The sequence below is a fragment of the Lottia gigantea genome, assembly GCF_000327385.1.
Source record: "Lottia gigantea unplaced genomic scaffold LOTGIsca_23, whole genome shotgun sequence".
NCBI lineage: Eukaryota > Metazoa > Mollusca > Gastropoda > Lottiidae > Lottia > Lottia gigantea.
In genome coordinates, this window is record NW_008708645.1 from 2,833,102 (window position 1) to 2,851,305 (window position 18,204).

Genomic DNA, 18,204 nt, shown 5'->3' on the forward strand with positions numbered 1-18,204 from the left:
TAAGCTTAAGCAACGATCGTATTATAACACTTTGGTACAACATTAGAAAAACCAACGACCAATTATGGTGGTTCATTTCAGTGAGATACCAAAGGATTGAATTAGGTGTGTTACATTGCTAATGAAAATACCATTGTGTCATTGTATAGATAAAGGTTCACCGTCTTCTCCTTCTTGTTGGTGGATGGTGTCCGCTTCGGAAAAAATCCATATCGCAGATGTTGAGTAGGGAACGGGTTGCTCCCATGGTTTCTTCTGATTCTTCTTCTGTAATTCTTCTTGGCGATCTATCGCGGACTGAGTCCCTAATGATCGCCACACCTACAGAAGAGCAGGGCGCTACTGGATCACAGTCTACCTTTCTGTCGATTTATACCTTGTACCATAACTCATCCCTTTAGGTTTTGGACTATCAAGAATCTAAAATCTTCTTTGGTATTGCTATAAAAGAAACAAATTGAAATGATGTCAGTTAGGAATATTGGTATTGATATTTACCACTTGATGTGGTTTCATCATTTCAACCCTTATGAACTACTTCGATTTATTTTATCAAACATTCGTAGCTTGATGGTAAAACTGAAAATTGAAATGACTGGTCCAGACAGTTACCAGTGACGACATACCCATTTTCCAAAAGAAACAGATTATGCCCTCATGTGTACCCAGCTTCAAGTTTCCAAATATGACTTTTTGCGTATTTGTCTCAAAATATGTGTAAGAATGCACCAAATCCGTCTCAATTTTGAATATTTTCTGGGGGAACACCCCACATTCTTCTCCCTATTTGGTACTATACTACTGACTGACACTGACCCTCAAGTGGAAACAGGAAACCAGTTAAGCAAACCAGGTGGTTGATGGTAACACTATCCTATTATCTTGTTATGTAATCTGCTTAAAATGCAAATCAGGGTGTCTGGTTTCTTGTCATATGTGAATTTTCTGTTCTGGGTTATTTTGACCAGATTGTTTCGTGAAGGTCAGGGGTTTTCATCCTGTGGTATTTACTCCCAAGCGGGTCATTTTGAAATATTTGGGATAACAAGGCACTTTGTAGCCTGGCATAAAATTTGTGAACCAAGTTGTTGTTATACTCACTCAGGTCATATTCTCCGATGTGAAAAAGATTAGAGGGAAAATTTAAGAGAGAAATACGAAAAAGTAATGATTTATAATGGGAAGGGGGGTAATGCAATCGATCAGGACTCTGAAGGCGTAATATATAGAAAAAGGTTAAAGTTTAATAACAAATGCCATTTTTTTTTCAAAAATTACCTTTTTGACCTATGCCTTGCTTGAACTCAAGTTTTTTTTAGTGAACGAGTTCTAATGAATAATAAGTTTAGGGTCATTATTAATTACAATGTGTGTAACCAGTGACTACCAATACGTACATTCACTACCCAAACCTTCTAGTTTACATGCATTATTATATACATTGTGTTTCAAGGTCTCGTACTATGAAATATCATACTTTCGCGTATCTATACGCCCACATTACACGCAATGTCTTCGATCCTGTCGGTCCGTCCAAATAACCTTGTGAATGTTACATAAGCTCCCCCCCCCCCCCCTCCCCCCTGGCAACTAAACACCATACACCATTGCCCCTTCGGATATATTACTTGTCCGTCTGAAAAATTAAGTCTGGCTACGGGCTTGCATAAGATGCATACTTGATTCATTGAATATTTTTGCTTATAGGCGTATAGACTTTTGATGAAACTCGATTATTTATTCAAGAGTCAAGGTTTTATATGTAGGATTGGAAGTAAAATATATTATTATGATAAGAGTTTCAATTTCCTTATGGTTGTATATAATGATAATGTATTATGTATGGTATCATATTACAATATGTATTCAACTATTCATATCGTATATTTAAAAGCTAATAGTTAATTTAGAAGACCTATATCACATTTTTTTTAAAGGGAGTGGTGCAGTATTTAATTTAGCAATCTGACTTAGTGTCAGATACGTTATTTCTTGAGCTAAGGCTTGATAGTGTTCATAGCTCACTGTCAATTTGACAGCGTTTAAATGTTAAAATGACGACACATGATACTCTAAGATTTAAAGAAAATACATATAGAAATAGTGCGTAAAATTCCTATTTTGAAGGAATTTTTGCGATTTTCGCCAATTTCTAGTACTTCTGAACACTATTTACATATATTCAATATCTGGGGAGAAACCATTACGACGTACATCCACAAGAAAAGCCACGTTAGATGTGACACACTGAAATTTCCCAAATTACCATTTGAAAAGTTAAACAATTTTTGTCCTGAGTTGTGGGAGTCAATTGGAAAGGTACAAAATCCTAAGTCAAAGTTTTCCTTATCAACAAGTCTTATTATTATGATACAACATTGATCATCAACTAAATAAAACCAAAATAATGTTAATCCAGTCTTTCACAATTCAACAATCTGAATCATAACATTTATTTACAACGGTTTTATAGTAATTGAGTAAACACGTAGTTGTCATAATCAGAACCAAAACTTTTATAAAATTGGGCCGTAGAAATTCATTTCTGGTAAAAACCTAAAAGACTAAAATAATGTTACGCCTACCAAATGGCCTGGGATAGTTTCTATTTCCCTGATAAAGATAATAGTCTGACAACGATTGAGCGATATACTATTGCGACCACTACAACTAAGTACTAGTTAATTCAATAGTACATATATTGATTGAGCGCATAGTTATTCTTGGGCATAGTGAGATATCAACTCGTTCTTTTTAAACTGTTAGATCCTAAGGAATATTGTCAAGACTCAGAAAAAGTGAGTATGATTTTGAGTTTATGTTTTTATTTTTCTTCTACTGTTTACTTATGTCAAGGTTTTCTTGAATGTGATGTAGGTAAGAGGGGTTGGCATGGAAAAAGCGTTTAGTCGTTCGGATGAGACAATAAGCCGAGGCCCCGTGTGCTACAGGTTGTACACGTTCAAGATCCATAGACAGTTGGAAATCGAAAAAGGGCAGGCCAATGCCACGGCCCTGGCAAAATTTCCCTCATTGTACCCTGTATGGCGTTGTCCACCTTCCTTAGCCACATGGTGCGTAAAACTCCATTCATTTCATTTCATTTGTATGTTGAAATGTTTCGATTTTGCTGATAAATTTGAATTTTGCCTAAGTTGGTCATAAATTTGTCAAAACGTCCAAATGTTCAGATAAATTCTGGTCACTATTTACCCACTCTTCACTGTGATTGTGATATAAGTATTTCAAAATATATCCTGGAAATTGGCACGCTGCCACTGAAAGTAAGTGAAATGATAAAAAAAGGGGCGGGGGGGGGGGGGGGGTCGGATTATTTATCGGGAAATTTGCTGATGGTTTTTGGGGGACAATTGATAAGATAAGGAAATATCTATGGAAATTTTAGGACAGGTTTTTGATAAAGTAAATATATATCTTATGTAAGCTTACGTAAGCCTATATATATACGTTTAAAAGCGACTAGATTCTTTGGCTAGAAGGCAGTGTCGACCACTTACTAACAATATCTACGGGAATAATATTTAAGGATCTTGGGGGGGATTTTATTGATGGAATTGTGAGTATATGTGTACGCAGGTCTAAACATTATCAATTTTATTCAAATACAGATCAATACTGTAATGACAATATTCTTTGTGAATTGCATTGATTAGTACATATGGATGCAGTGGCTTAACTAGGTGATTGGGGTCCCGGGGACTTAAAGATGGGTTCCCTTTATTTTCATTTATGAAAATGAAAATGCTAATACTTATATGAATAGAAAGTAGAGGTGTTCTTATAACTTGGAAAATACCAGTTTGTCTCACATGTCAATAATTAATTCATAATTAGCTAAATTAGACGAGAATTACCAACAGAATTCTAATAAGTGGCCGATCAAGAAAGGTCAAAAGTCTTTTTTTGTTTATCCAGACTGTACATACATGAACATTTATGATTAGTTAAAGCTCTTAATTATATGCAATAAACACATAATGATATGATTAAGAATACATGATAATTCATTAGAAACACCAATTAATCAAATAGTTTGCTTAATTTGACACTAAAAAAATGAAATCCATCTTTAAGTGGTTTGGCGGAGAGATGGGGAGGCGGAGACCCTTTACCGGTGGGGGCCCATAGACTCAGTTTAACCATTCCCAGGGCAGTTGTGCCTCAGTGTTTGGATGTGTACTCAGTGAAACTTGTAGATCTTGAATGACTCTTGAATGGCTATGTGTTAGTATATTGCACAAAGGCGGACAAATTGAGTGATCAAATCTTCTATGAGCTAGCGGGCATGAAAACCTAGTAGCCCTCAGCGGGCATGAAAACCTAGTAGCCCTCAGAGTCCGTCAGAACCTAACTCGACCTGCATTTAAAATACAAAGACAGTTTAAACAGTCACTGATATTCCGCTTGATATGACACATTGCTATAGTTACCATAATCTATTAATATCTCGTGATATTCAATTACGATACAGACGCACCATTGTTACTATCCGTTATGCCGTGACGTTCCTATGAAGCATTAGGTGAGAGAGGGTTTGGAGGAGGGTCGGGGGCGAGTCCACCAAATTTTCAATCGAGGATTTGCTTGCAATTATTTTTCCTACGTGAAATTGCTAAGAAATTTTTGAGTTGTTGGGGAGAGCCACAGTTCCGTAGAAAGTACTGTTTTAGAAATTTTGTAAAATATTAGAATAACAAAAATCATAAAACTTACTTGATGACCATTTGGCAACAGCTGACTGATATGGAGAAGAAGTGAAAATAAAAGTGCTACCGCTCTTGAACCTAGAATACAATATTGCTGTGGTAATTATAAATGCGTACGGGGTATTTTGCTCTTTTGAAAAAAGTTTTTCATTTTTAAAAACGTCGCAAATTGTACCTGAAAAATTCTACAGTATGCTATTTATATCTATGTATCTATGTATTGGATTAAACTGAATTAGTTTTAAAAGGCTTAATTAAAAACGAGTTCTAATTGCGAATTAAGCAGTTTTGACTAGTTTTGTTGTTCGTACAGAGGTTTTCTCACAGCTTCCAAAAATCATAACAAACTTAAAAACCTTAGGTAATGTTTATAAATATTTTTGGCGTTTAAAAATTAATGGCTGGATTTTGTTAGTTAAAACTTTCAGATTCGTTAAAGGGCACATTTCTCTAGATTTTGTTATATATTTTTCAAAAATTTTAGCCACAAAAATTTCGACCTACAAGAAAAGCGGAATGTCTCTTTAATAGTTAAGTTTCAAAAAAACTTTGTTAAAAGTATACAACACCACATTGAAAAGTTCTTGTACATTCAACGAGTTTTCTTGAGAAGAAATGGGGCTCTTGCTTCTAGAAACTTGTAAACTTTACGATTCTCTATGCATAATGACTTTGTAAAAATGATTGATTGAATCACGGCTTAAGCTAAATCAGTTAAGTATAGGTCACAAACTATAAAGGAGAACGTTGGTGATTCTGATAATGCACGAAGAGCAGGATCAAAATTTCCAATAACTGTTTAACTTTGATACCAATAAACCGATGACTCAGTTGTTAGACAAGAATGTCCCCTGTTCCAACCTGTTTAAAGGGATTGCAAAGAGGTTTTCTAAATTTTGTATGTGTATCGGGGACAGTGATAGCATCAATTTGCACCATTCCAATTTTCAATCAGACGTCTGTGGTATTCGCAATTCTACTAAAACTAAGTGTTTTATGACGTCACCCCCGCAATGGTCTTGTGTGATACCGAGGAATGTTTGGTGATGTTATTCTGTAACTGTTGTCGTAAGCGAGAATATTCTAGTTTTGTCAACTTGAAATCCCTTTCTGAAAGTCCCCAATAATTACGTTATTTTGTAAATAAGTCCATAGGTCAAAGGGTCAATTCAGAACTTACATATTCATTACCTTTAGTTGTAGGTTTATTGAATTGAAGATGTTGACAATGGATGAAAATGCTAGCAATGATTCCTTACCTGAAATACTGGAACCGGATATACTCAGTGTGAATGATTCTACCATGGAAAGTGAATTTCTGATGATTACTACTGTTACAAATAGAAGAAAGACTATTACTTGAATATTCCATAACGTCGATCATTAATATCACATATCAAATTTATAAAACAATAAGGAAAAATAACTTATTATAAAGTATAAGACTGTAGATTATAAAGAATCATAAAGTATCAAACTGTATGTTATGTAGTGTCACAAAGCATTGAAGCAGAAAACTGCTTGTTAAGTATCTTAAAGTATCAATTGTAGATTATAAATTATCTTAAAGTTTCAAATTGTCTATCAAAATGCAGATGATTTATCAAACTAATCACCATGTCCATGAAGAAGTATCATATTGTAGATTATTGTAGTATCATAATGTAACCAACTTGTAGATTAAAATAATTCACTTTAAGTACATACCAAAGCACGATTTCTGACTTCAATAGCGGTACTGGCTTAAATAAATCAGTTGCCTGGAGTTTGTACAGTCTGGACTCTGCATAATTTTTTTGACATTTGTGCAGATGCACCAGCAATACCATTTCCGGTATACCTTTTTGTTCTTGATCCCCATTATCACTTTTGTAGTTCTCTATTTTGCTTATGCCGGGAGTATCAGAGGTACCAGACTGTGGTGTGAAAGAGCTTGGGGTACAAGTAGTGAAAAAGCTTGGGACACCGCTGTCCTAAAAGTAATTGATTGAAAACTTGTTCTTACATGAACTGCGGTGCTCCTGTTACTGGTGTCAAGCTCATTTTTTCTGCTCATTGGTGATAGATCTGAAACAGTTCATCCTTTGAAGCGCCATGGAATTCAGTTGGTTCTTGGATGTTCTTGCACACATTGTCATGTGATCTGAAGAAAAATATCTATATGGACAGTTACTAATCTAGAGGTAGATGTTTCGTTTCATGCTTTGCTTGTCTTCAGCCATCCATGATCTTACGAAATCCTTTTTTAAATCATATGCAATTAAATTAGATCTACTAGAATTAGAAGATGTCATAACCATGCTAACTAAAACAACATTAAAACATGCAAATTAAATTAAATGGATGGAGTTTTACGTCATATTTTCCTGCATCTATAATTGATCCAAGTATCTGATTACTTTTGCAAATATTGCAAAGAATCTGACTGTGCGGAATCTTTTTATGTTCTTTGAATATGGCGATGCAGTAACAATGTTCTCGCAGCCCAAACCGTTGTATATCTGCAGAATTTGGTAGCGGATAATGTCCCGGTGTTGCATTATCTGTCCAATAACTGTCGATATACGAATAAATCCGCGAATAGACGAGGTACGGTGTACGGCGCGGGATTGTCCATACAGTAGAAAATAGAAGAAACGAATCGTGTCCGGACCCGTACCTCGTGTGTCCTCTTCTTCTATTTTCGTTTGTATCGATTATTCAACACCGTACACCACATCGGTGTCTATTTGCACCTTAAGGTGTTTCAACGAGCATTTATGTCGGTTTCCACTCTGCAATTAACACTCTTGAACCGAGTGAGTTTAATGACCCTTGGGTAATGCTGTAGCCTATATATTTACTGTAATCGAAGATCATCATAATGCCTCCAAATGGTTGAAATTTGAGTTTAAAAAAATGTGCAGAATGCGTTATTGTTTATGTGGAATCTTAATAATTTTACCTGTACGTCATTTTTTGTTCAACTTAACCTATCCTTTTCATCAAAAACCTCGACACAACGCAACCAGAAAATCATTCAAAGAAAGATTTGCATGATTCCACATTAAATGAAAATCAGCTAGCAAACTGGTGAAAATTTGTGTCGGGGCTGTTAAATATTGAGTCATTGGAATTCCCAAAAAGATTACCGGGCTCGTGGTGAAATATGGATTTTCCAAAGGATAATTATATTCAAATGTCTTGCATGATCGAGGCTTGTTTACATTGTGTAGAAGAATCTAACGAGGTTATGTGACTTGTCTTTGTGGTCATTCTTTTCCTTGATTTCGATGCAATCAACATGATTTGAATGTACCTCTTGTTCGATTATGATTTGAGAAGTTTCGATGGTTTTTTTTTCCAGTTTTACAATTGATGGAAATGCCATTATATTTCGCATATTCGTTCAAGTTTACAAAATAGAATTTTGAAGACTTCAATATACAATTATGCTAATGTAATCAATTTTCTTTACGTTTTTAAAATCCTAGTGATCTAGTAAGATTGACCTTTGTACAAAAAAAAAACCGTTACTCGGCATTTTTTAAACGTGGTGCGGCGTAAAAAGGGAATGTGGTTGCTATTAATAGAATCAAGGTGAATGGGAAAACCCATCCTATAAACCAATTATTTTGTAGCAATATTAATTTATGTGCATGGCACTTAGGGAAAATATTGGTTTTCAACACATTTTGTGGGGAACTCAAAATATGAGAGCTTGTTTGAGATAGAATGTGTTATGCACAAAGGTAAGTGCAAAACAGATTTTATCTAGATTGCAGAATTTGTGGTTTTTTCCCAAAAATTGCCTTGATTGTTCTGTTGCTTCTGTGTAAGGTTAGTTCAACTTGTGCTATTCTAATTAAGAACCGTATGGGAAGGTGATATCCACTTAACCTGCACCTTTTAATTAGGAATCATATGAGAACGTGACATCAACCCAAGTTGCCACTGAATAATTACCCACATTGATATCAATCAAATTTGCGCCATTCTGATTAGTAGCCACAAGAGAAGGTGATATCAACCCAATGTGTGTCATTCTAATTTGTAGCCACACGAGAAGGTGACATCGACCAAGTATGTGCCATTCTAATCAGTGTCCACACGAGAAGGTGATATCAACCCAATTTGTGCCATTCTAATCAGTAGCCACAAGAGAAGGTGATATCAACCCAATTTGTGCCATTCTAATCAGTAGCCACAATAGAAGGTGATATAATCCCAATTTGTGCCATTTTAATAAGTAGCCACACGAGATGATGGTATCAACCCAATGTGTGCCAGTCTTATTTGTAGCCACACGAGAACGTGATATCATCCATATATGTGCCTTTCTAATTAGTGTCCACACGAGAAGGTGATATGAACCCAATGTGTGCCATTCTAATCAGTAGCCACAAGAGAAGGTGATATCAACCCAATTTGTGCCATTCTAATCAGTAGCCACAAGAGAAGGTGATATAATCCCAATTTGTGCCATTTTAATAAGTAGCCACACGAGATGATGGTATCAACCCAATGTGTGCCAGTCTTATTTGTAGCCACATGAGAACGTGATATCATCCATATATGTGCCTTTCTAATTAGTGTCCACACGAGAAGGTGATATGAACCCAATGTGTGCCATTCTAATCAGTAGCCACACGAGAAGGTGATATCAACCCAATGTGTGCCACTCTAATCAAAAGCCACACGAGAAGGTGATATCAACCCAATGTGTGCCATTCTAATTAGAAGCAGTGACCAGATATTATTAGTGTCTAAGTAACCACATATTATTATTGCCTTAGTAGGCACATGTTAATAAGGCCCTAGTAGCCACATGTTAATAAGGCCTTAGTAGCCACATATTAATAAGGCCTTAGTAGCCACATATTATATGTGGTCTAAGTAGCCACATGTTATTATTGTCTTAGTAGCCACATGTTATTACTGCCTTAGTAACCACATGTTACCATCGCTTTAGTAGCCACGTGTTATTATTGCCTTAGTAGCCACATGTTATTATTTCCTCAGTAGCCACATGTTATTATTGAATCAAGTACATGTTGATAATGATACATGTGAATCTTCAGCTTATATTTGGCCATGATGCAATAAACTTTATCTTGGTTTGTGTATGTGGGCTTATGGCCTTCACCTTTACTCTAGCGTGGGTGGCGCTGTGGCTTTATTGGAAATTCCAAAAATAAAGATCCAAAATCGGTAATGCCCAGATTATTTTTAACTATGACGAATTTTACCTGTACGAGTTTGAACCGCAATGAGATGACTACTGTATTCGGCGTCATTCTTGATCATGGATGTAGACAATGTCATTTTTGTGTAAAAAAAAAGGTGGATATTTGGATTAATGATAGTGGAACGAAATCAATAGGATACAATTTGGAATATGTTTTGCCGTTTTCTTGACGGGCAGTGTATTTTATCTTTTAGCTTTCTGTTGCTTAGCTTAAAGATATCCTCTTTGGAGTAAAGTCAAAGTTAGACTTTGGAAAAGTATAATATGTAATGTACGTAAGTGTGATCAAGCGTAAGTGCCATCTGCTATGAAATTATAGTACACAATTACATGATTAGAATCTGTTTCAATTCACAGTTGTTGTAGCCTTAGACTCTGGTCTTGGATGTGATCAGTCGCTTCATGTGGGCTTCTAGAATATTCTTTGTGTTCCGTATGCCCAATGACCATATCCATGCATTGCTAAAACCTAACACCTCACTTCGAATGATTTTCGTATCTAGGTCAATGACGTAAGTTATATGATATCATTTAGGTGACTAAATTTGGAAACTGGTATTAATCTTGTTCTTAGTCCAGGACATAATATTCCGAAATCTTTAGGAAGTTTGTGAGTAAGTGTTCGCTTTGGTTCATCAAATATGCGGCCAAATTTGATTGTGACCATGAAACTCTAGTGACATGTCCCAGTACTGTCTCACATCACGTGGTAATGTAATGTAATATGAACGCCCGATATATTTAGATGCATTAAGTTTGCTTCATAGTCTTTGTCGTTTAAAAAGTTCCCTATACTGATATAATATTCACTAGTTCGTGTGTCCTAGTTACAAAACAAACCGTATGAAGAGGCGTGTTATTGGTCGGTTTGGAATCAAGCAATACGAGATTTACCTACTACAGCGAAACACATTGGGAAATATAATAATTTCATACGAATTGAGCAGTCGACATATTTATAAAGTTTATTTTTTTAGAAAATTACTATAATGTTGTATGATCTTCTCAGTTTTTTTATGATTTATCAGTAGATCTTCTGTTGGAAAGATATTTGTCGTTTGGATGAGCACCCCTCCCCCGTTTAATCCAGTTGAGCCACTGCTAATGATATTGCGATTTCTTGACAAGTCTATGTATGGCTTTCATGCATTTACGATGAAATTTACGATCGATGTTACATGTTCAATGATTTATGCAGTTATTGATATTTCTTGGCATCAGTCTTAAGTGTAAGTAATATAGACGTTCTACACCAGCAGTCACTAACAATAATTGAATATAGACCAAGATATTGTTACCTTATCTACCTTATCAAACTGACTATCACGGGTGCGAATGAAATGAAGTGGAGTATTACACCCTTCGTTTTGCACAGGATTGATAGGTAATACCATGCTGTGTGTAATGGGGACATTTTGCAGGACTTCGACATTGAGTTACTCTTTCTTTCAATCCCAACTATCGTAGGATCGTTCACACGCAAAGTTTGTCCCACACGAACGACAGGACGCGTTTTCCATGACAGCCCCTCCAGTCTGTATCACTGCAAGTGGGTATTATCACGAGGTACAGTGGATCGGATCGAGTCCCGCTCTCTGCCCTTATGACAATTTACCGTGAACGTTAGTCTAGATTTGATTATGTCAACTTAATGTCAACATTTATTTGGAGTAATTTGTTTTAGTACAGTAGGGTCAACAACGTCAACCTCTTCACGTTCACGTTGTTTTGGTTTTTTTTACTTTTGCAAACGCGAATTAAAGTACAGTTTTGATCATATTTTGACGAAAGTAAGCTGAGATAATGTATGTATGGTTATTGGTAGACTGTGGAAATTTGAATTATTAGATTTTTTGAGCTTCCGCCTATATTAGTCAGCATTCATATATGACATTGACTGTATTGATTCATGACCTTTTTGAGGTTTTGTTCGTCGAATTGTAGTATATCTTAGACAATATCCTCCTTGAGTGTAATTTCTCAGTTTTCACGAAGACACCATTCCCAGGGAAAATGTGCTAAATATAGATATAATCATATGAATATTAGATATGATGAATTAAAATTTTTATTATTCTCCGAAAAATGTCAGTTGTATACGGATACATTTAGTGTTTTGTTTGGTTGAAGGGATATTGTCGTTTAAATATTTGCTGTACCGGCTGATGAGGTTCAATTTCGGCGATGACTTCTGCTTCCGTTCTCATTTGTACACATTTGTACCTCACTAGGTTAGACTGTCATCACTCCCCATTCTCTCATACAGCGTTATCGTTCCTTGCAATCATATTAGATTTTCGTGCAATTCTGACGTAGCATTATCGGTAATAACTGCACGTAAGATAAATAACTTGTATAGAGGCGACAGTCTAAAATGACGCAGAACGTCTTTGTTAATTGCAAAGGAACTATACGTTGGATTTCAATTCTAAAGAGGGACATCGTTAGCTAAAATTTATCTTTATCAACTGGTACAGCAAAGACAGTTAAACGATAAAATCCCTTTATACTAACGATTTTATTAAATTGAAGGCCTAAAGCGATACACAATGATTTTTTTGAGGTGTTTAACTAGAGGGTGGGAAACCTATAGATTGTTCAAAAGAAATATTAAGTTATTATGCAGATGAAGTATTCTTATTATGCAGTTGACGTATTTTCATACGGCTCAAGTATTTTTTTAAAGTTTTTAAACACCACACTTTAAGATTTTGTCGTTTGCAGGTGACAGCTTTGCAAGTGTCAGTTATTCAAGTACATAGAATAGAAAATATATTTAGTTGTTAGACTGCGTAATTTAATTTCCAGTTTGCAATTTACGACGAATCCGCAGGGCAATAAGCATCCATAGAATTTTTCTTAGTGTATGATTATGAAGTACTGTTGATACATTCAATTGCTTGTAGTCTTTGAAAATCACCTTGCTCTCAGATGCTTCCAGGTAGTAGCAAGTAGTCGTTGAAAATCAAGTAGCTCTCAATTGCCTCTAGTTATTAGTAGCCAAGTAAGGCGCTCTCCAGATGCAAGTAGTCTTTGCAAATCAAGTAGCTCGCAGATGCCTGTCGTAGCTAGTAGTCTTTGCAAATCAAATCAAGAAGCTCTCAGATGCCTCTAGTTGCAAGAAGTCTTTGAAAATCAAGTTGCTATTAGGTGCATTAAGTTACATGTTGTCTATGAAAATCAACATGCTCGCAGATGCCTCTAGTGTTAGAAGTCGTTGAAAATCAAGTAACTCTCAGTTGCCTCCAGGTAATAGCTAGCAGTCCTTGAAAATCAAGTTGTCCTCAGATGCCCCAAGTTGCTAGGTTTTTCCTGTAATGTAGATTATGAAGTACTTGTGGTAACAGAGGTTTTTCATTCAGTTGCTGGTAGTCGTTGAAAATCGAGTAGCTCTCAAATGCCTCTAGTTGCAAAAAGTCTTTGAAAATCAAATGTCTTCCAGATGCCTCTAGTTGCAAAAAGTCTATGAAAAAGTAGATCTCAGATGCCTGTCGTGGCTAGTAGCCTTTGTTGATAATCAAGTTGCTCTCAAATGCCCCTAGTTGCTAGTAGTCTTTGTTGATAATCAAGTTGCTCTCAAATGCCCCTAGTTGCTAGTAGTCTTTGTTGATAATCAAGTTACTCTCGAATGCCTCTAGTTATTAGTAATCTTTGTTCAAGGACGATCTGTGAAAACTATAATGATAAATCAATAACATTGATATATGTGATGTGAATACGGCTAGTGACTTGAGAATAATACATGACTTAAATTGAATTGATTTGATTTAGGTTCATACGTTGTATGTGTATAGTTATGCGACAGTTCAGTAAGGACAGCTATAATTAGCTTATGTCCTTGGCCTACTCATAGTACATTTCCTAGAAATGTCGTTTTCGGGGAATTTTGAATCGAATTGTTGAATTTCTTCGAAATCTGATAATAGTCTATTCAAAAATTGTCAACGCTTTACATGCTATGTATGTCAAGGACAGTTTTCAATTATTCAATTTAATTTAGAGGTTATATGATAACTTCTTTTAATAGAATTAATTTAGGCCTGTTAATCTGAAGCGAACAAGTTTATTTTATAAAAGTCTCATTTCCGATCTTATTAAAATTGTTGTATAGAAGTTTTCTACATTTTTTTTATATGTATCGGAGACACCGATATCATCAATTTGCACCATTCCAATTTTCAATCAGACGCTCTTGCTTGTATGGTACCATACCTTGATGCTGCCCCAGATGGACATGGGATTTGATACTGTCTTGGTGTATGCTAACCTTGTTTCCTCCAGATGGTCAAGAAATTTGATACTGTCTTGGTGTATGCTAACCTTGTTTCCTCCAGATGGTCAAGAAATTTGATACTGTCTTGGTGTATGCTAACCTTGTTTCTCCAGATGGTCACGAGATTTGATACTGACTTGGTGTGTGCTACCCATGTTTCTCCAGATGGTCATGAGATTTGATACTGTCTTGGTGTATGCTAACCTTGTTTCCTCCAGATGGACGTGAGATTTGATACTGTCTTGGTGTATGCTAACCTTGTTTCTCCAGATGGTCATGAGATTTGATACTGTCTTGGTGTATGCTAACCTTGTTTCTCCAGATGGTCATGAGATTTGATACTGTCTTGGTGTATGCTAACCTTGTTTCCTCCAGATGGACATGAGATTTGATACTGTCTTGGTGTATGCTAACCTTGTTTCCTACAGATGGTCATGAGATTTGATACTGTCTTGGTGTATGCTACCCTTGTTTCTCCAGATGGACATGGGATTTGATACTGTCTTGGTGTATGCTAACCTTGTTTCGCCAGATGGTCATGAGATCTGATACTGTATTGGTGTATGCTAACCTTGTTTCTCCAGATGGTCACGAGATTTGATACTGTCTTGGTGTATGCTAACCTTGTTTCTCCAGATGGTCATGAGATTTGATACTGTCTTGGTGTATGCTAACCTTGTTTCTCCAGATTGTCATGAGATTTGATACTGTCTTGGTGAATGATATCCTTGTTTCTCCAGATGGTCATGAGATTTGATGCTGTCTTGGTGTATGCTACCGATGTTTCTCCAGATGGTCATGAGATTTGATACTGTCTTGGTGTATGCTAACCTTGTTTCTCCAGATGGTCATGAGATTTGATACTGTCTTGGTGTATGCTACCCTTGTTTCTCCAGATGGACATGGGATTTGATACTGTCTTGGTGTATGCTAACCTTGTTTCGCCAGATGGTCATGAGATCTGATACTGTATTGGTGTATGCTAACCTTGTTTCTCCAGATGGTCACGAGATTTGATACTGTCTTGGTGTATGCTAACCTTGTTTCTCCAGATGGTCATGAGATTTGATACTGTCTTGGTGTATGCTAACCTTGTTTCTCCAGATTGTCATGAGATTTGATACTGTCTTGGTGAATGATATCCTTGTTTCTCCAGATGGTCATGAGATTTGATGCTGTCTTGGTGTATGCTACCGATGTTTCTCCAGATGGTCATGAGATTTGATACTGTCTTGGTGTATGCTAACCTTGTTTCTCCAGATGGTCATGAGATCTGATACTGTCTTGGTGTATGCTAACCTTGTTTCTCGAGATAGACATGAGATTTGATACTGTCTTGGTGTATGCTAACCTTGTTTCTCCAGATGGTCATGAGATTTGATACTGTCTTGGTGTATGCTAACCTTGTTTCTCCAGATGGTCATGAGATTTGATACTGTCTTGGTGTATGCTAACCTTGTTTCTCCAGATGGTCATGAGATTTGATACTGTCTTGGTGAATGCTACCCTTGTTTCTCCAGATGGTCATGGGATTTGATATTGTCTTGGTGTATGCTACCCTTGTTTCTCCAGATGGTCATGAGATTTGATACTGTCTTGGTGTATGCTAACCTTGTTTCCTCCAGATGGACATGGGATTTGATACTGTCTTGGTGCATGCTAACCTTGTTTCTCCAGACGGTCATGAGATTTGATACTGTCTTGGTGTATGCTAACCTTGTTTCTCCAGATGGTCATGAGATTTGATACTGTTTTGGTTTATGCTAACCTTGTTTCCTCCAGATGGTCATGAGATTTGATACTGTCTTGGTGTATGCTACCCTTGTTTCCTCCAGATGGACATGAGATTTGACACTGTCTTGGTGTATGCTAACCTTGTTTCCTCCAGATGGACATGGGATTTGATACTGTCTTGGTGTATGCTAACCTTATTTCTCCAGATGGTCATGAGATTTGATACTGTCTTGGTGTATGCTTACCTTGTTTCTCCAGATGGTCATGAGATTTGATACTGTCTTAGTGTATGCTAACCTTGTTTCTCCAGATGGTCATGAGATTTGATACTGTCTTGGTGTATGCTACCCTTGTTTCTCCAGATGGTCATGAGATTTGATACTGTCTTGGTGTATGCTAACCTTGTTTCTCCAGATGGTCATGAGATTTGATACTGTCTTGGTGAATGCTATCCTTGTTTCTCCAGATGGTCATGAGATTTGATACTGTCTTGGTGTATGCTACCCTTGTTTCCTGTGATGTGTTTATACTATCTTTGTTTTCAGATGAACATTTGTTACTGTTTTATTTAAAGAATGTTTATTTTCGGATTACATAATATGTTTAACAAGTCTGAACAGGGTCTGAATATATTTTGATTTAAATTTACATAATGTTATGTTTAACAATACACCTATGTTATGTTTGTAAGAATTTTAAACAGTATAGGGGCTAAAGTTCAAGACTTGTCAAGGGAACTGCATACACCACTCTTTCTGTCTTTGAACGCAAGTTTTCAAGGAAAATATAACAGAATAAATATAGGGATTTCAAGTTCAAATAATCCATAAAAGTCATACATGGCTTGTTAGCTAATATTTTTTTTTATTATTTTTACATAACTGCACCAACAAGTGTTGAGCATTGTATTATAGTGCACTAATCCGATTTAAATGCAAATTGTTGCATTTCGTGTCAAAACATGAGGTAACTACGTGCACAGTCAAAATCTACCCAATAGCATTTCGTGTTCCCTTGGGCAGGTAATACATGTAAATATTTACAATGAATACCTCAAAATCCATCACATATAGTAAGATGGGAGTTATTGAAGAGTATTATTGAAGAGAGCAGACTATTTTTGCACTACGTAAATGGAAAATACCATCCAGTATATTATGAGATAAATTTTGACACTTGCCCCATATTGGCATTGGGCGAAACGTTAATTTGTTTTTCACCCTACCTCAGGCCCTACTTCTTCATTTTTGAAAAAGAATTTTATACATCATCATCATGCTCTTCTTCCCTTCTTTGCTTTCTTCAAGGTTTGTGGAATAAAAGGATTTAGGTATTGCAAATTGATCATGTTTAAGTGTGACACCGATAATGAATTCATATTTTGAAGGCTAAATATTTGTAGTTAATACGATACTCATAAAATAATCGCATTGAGTGTCTTTATTTACAAGTATATACACCTTTATTTACATTATAATACAAATTTTAAAGGGGCAGTTGCGCCATTTTGTGGGGCTGATTTGAGTCTTGAAAATATGTAAATAGTCTTCAGAAGTACTAAAAATATACGAAAATCGCATAATTCCTTCAAGAATATCTCAAACTAGGATGTTTACTCACTATTTCTATATATGTCTTTTCTATATATCACAGAGTATCTTATCTTTACGAGTCGTCATTTTAACATTCAAACGCTGATAATTCTGGACACACATAGATTTGAAGGCTCAAATTTCGACAGTGAGCTGTGAACACTATTACTGATTAGCTTAGCTGAGACTAAAGTATTATTGGTCAAAAAGAATGGCACATCTGTGCTTTTAACACAAGGTGTGATATAATATATTTACAATGAATATTATGTGCGATTGGAAATATTAGCCTGAAATTCCATTTCACTGAAAACAATATTTACATTATTGTACATATAGACAAATTGAAATATTAAAACAGAACCTGAAACATGTTGCTCCTGAAGAGTTTCACGCTGTGAAAGTCACTGAAAAACCAAACAACTTTTTAAACAATATTTTTAGAACACAATTATGAGATCAAATATTATGATAACATAGAGGTAATTGTGTAGATGTTTTCCAAATAATTGATAAAAGAAATTTTAGACAATCCATGATATTTGACAAAAATCCAATAATATTAAGAATCCAAGCCAAACTTTAATGTCAGAAAAGGCATCATGAAAAGCATTAAGTTACTGTGTGTAAATGACAAGTCTATTCTGATTA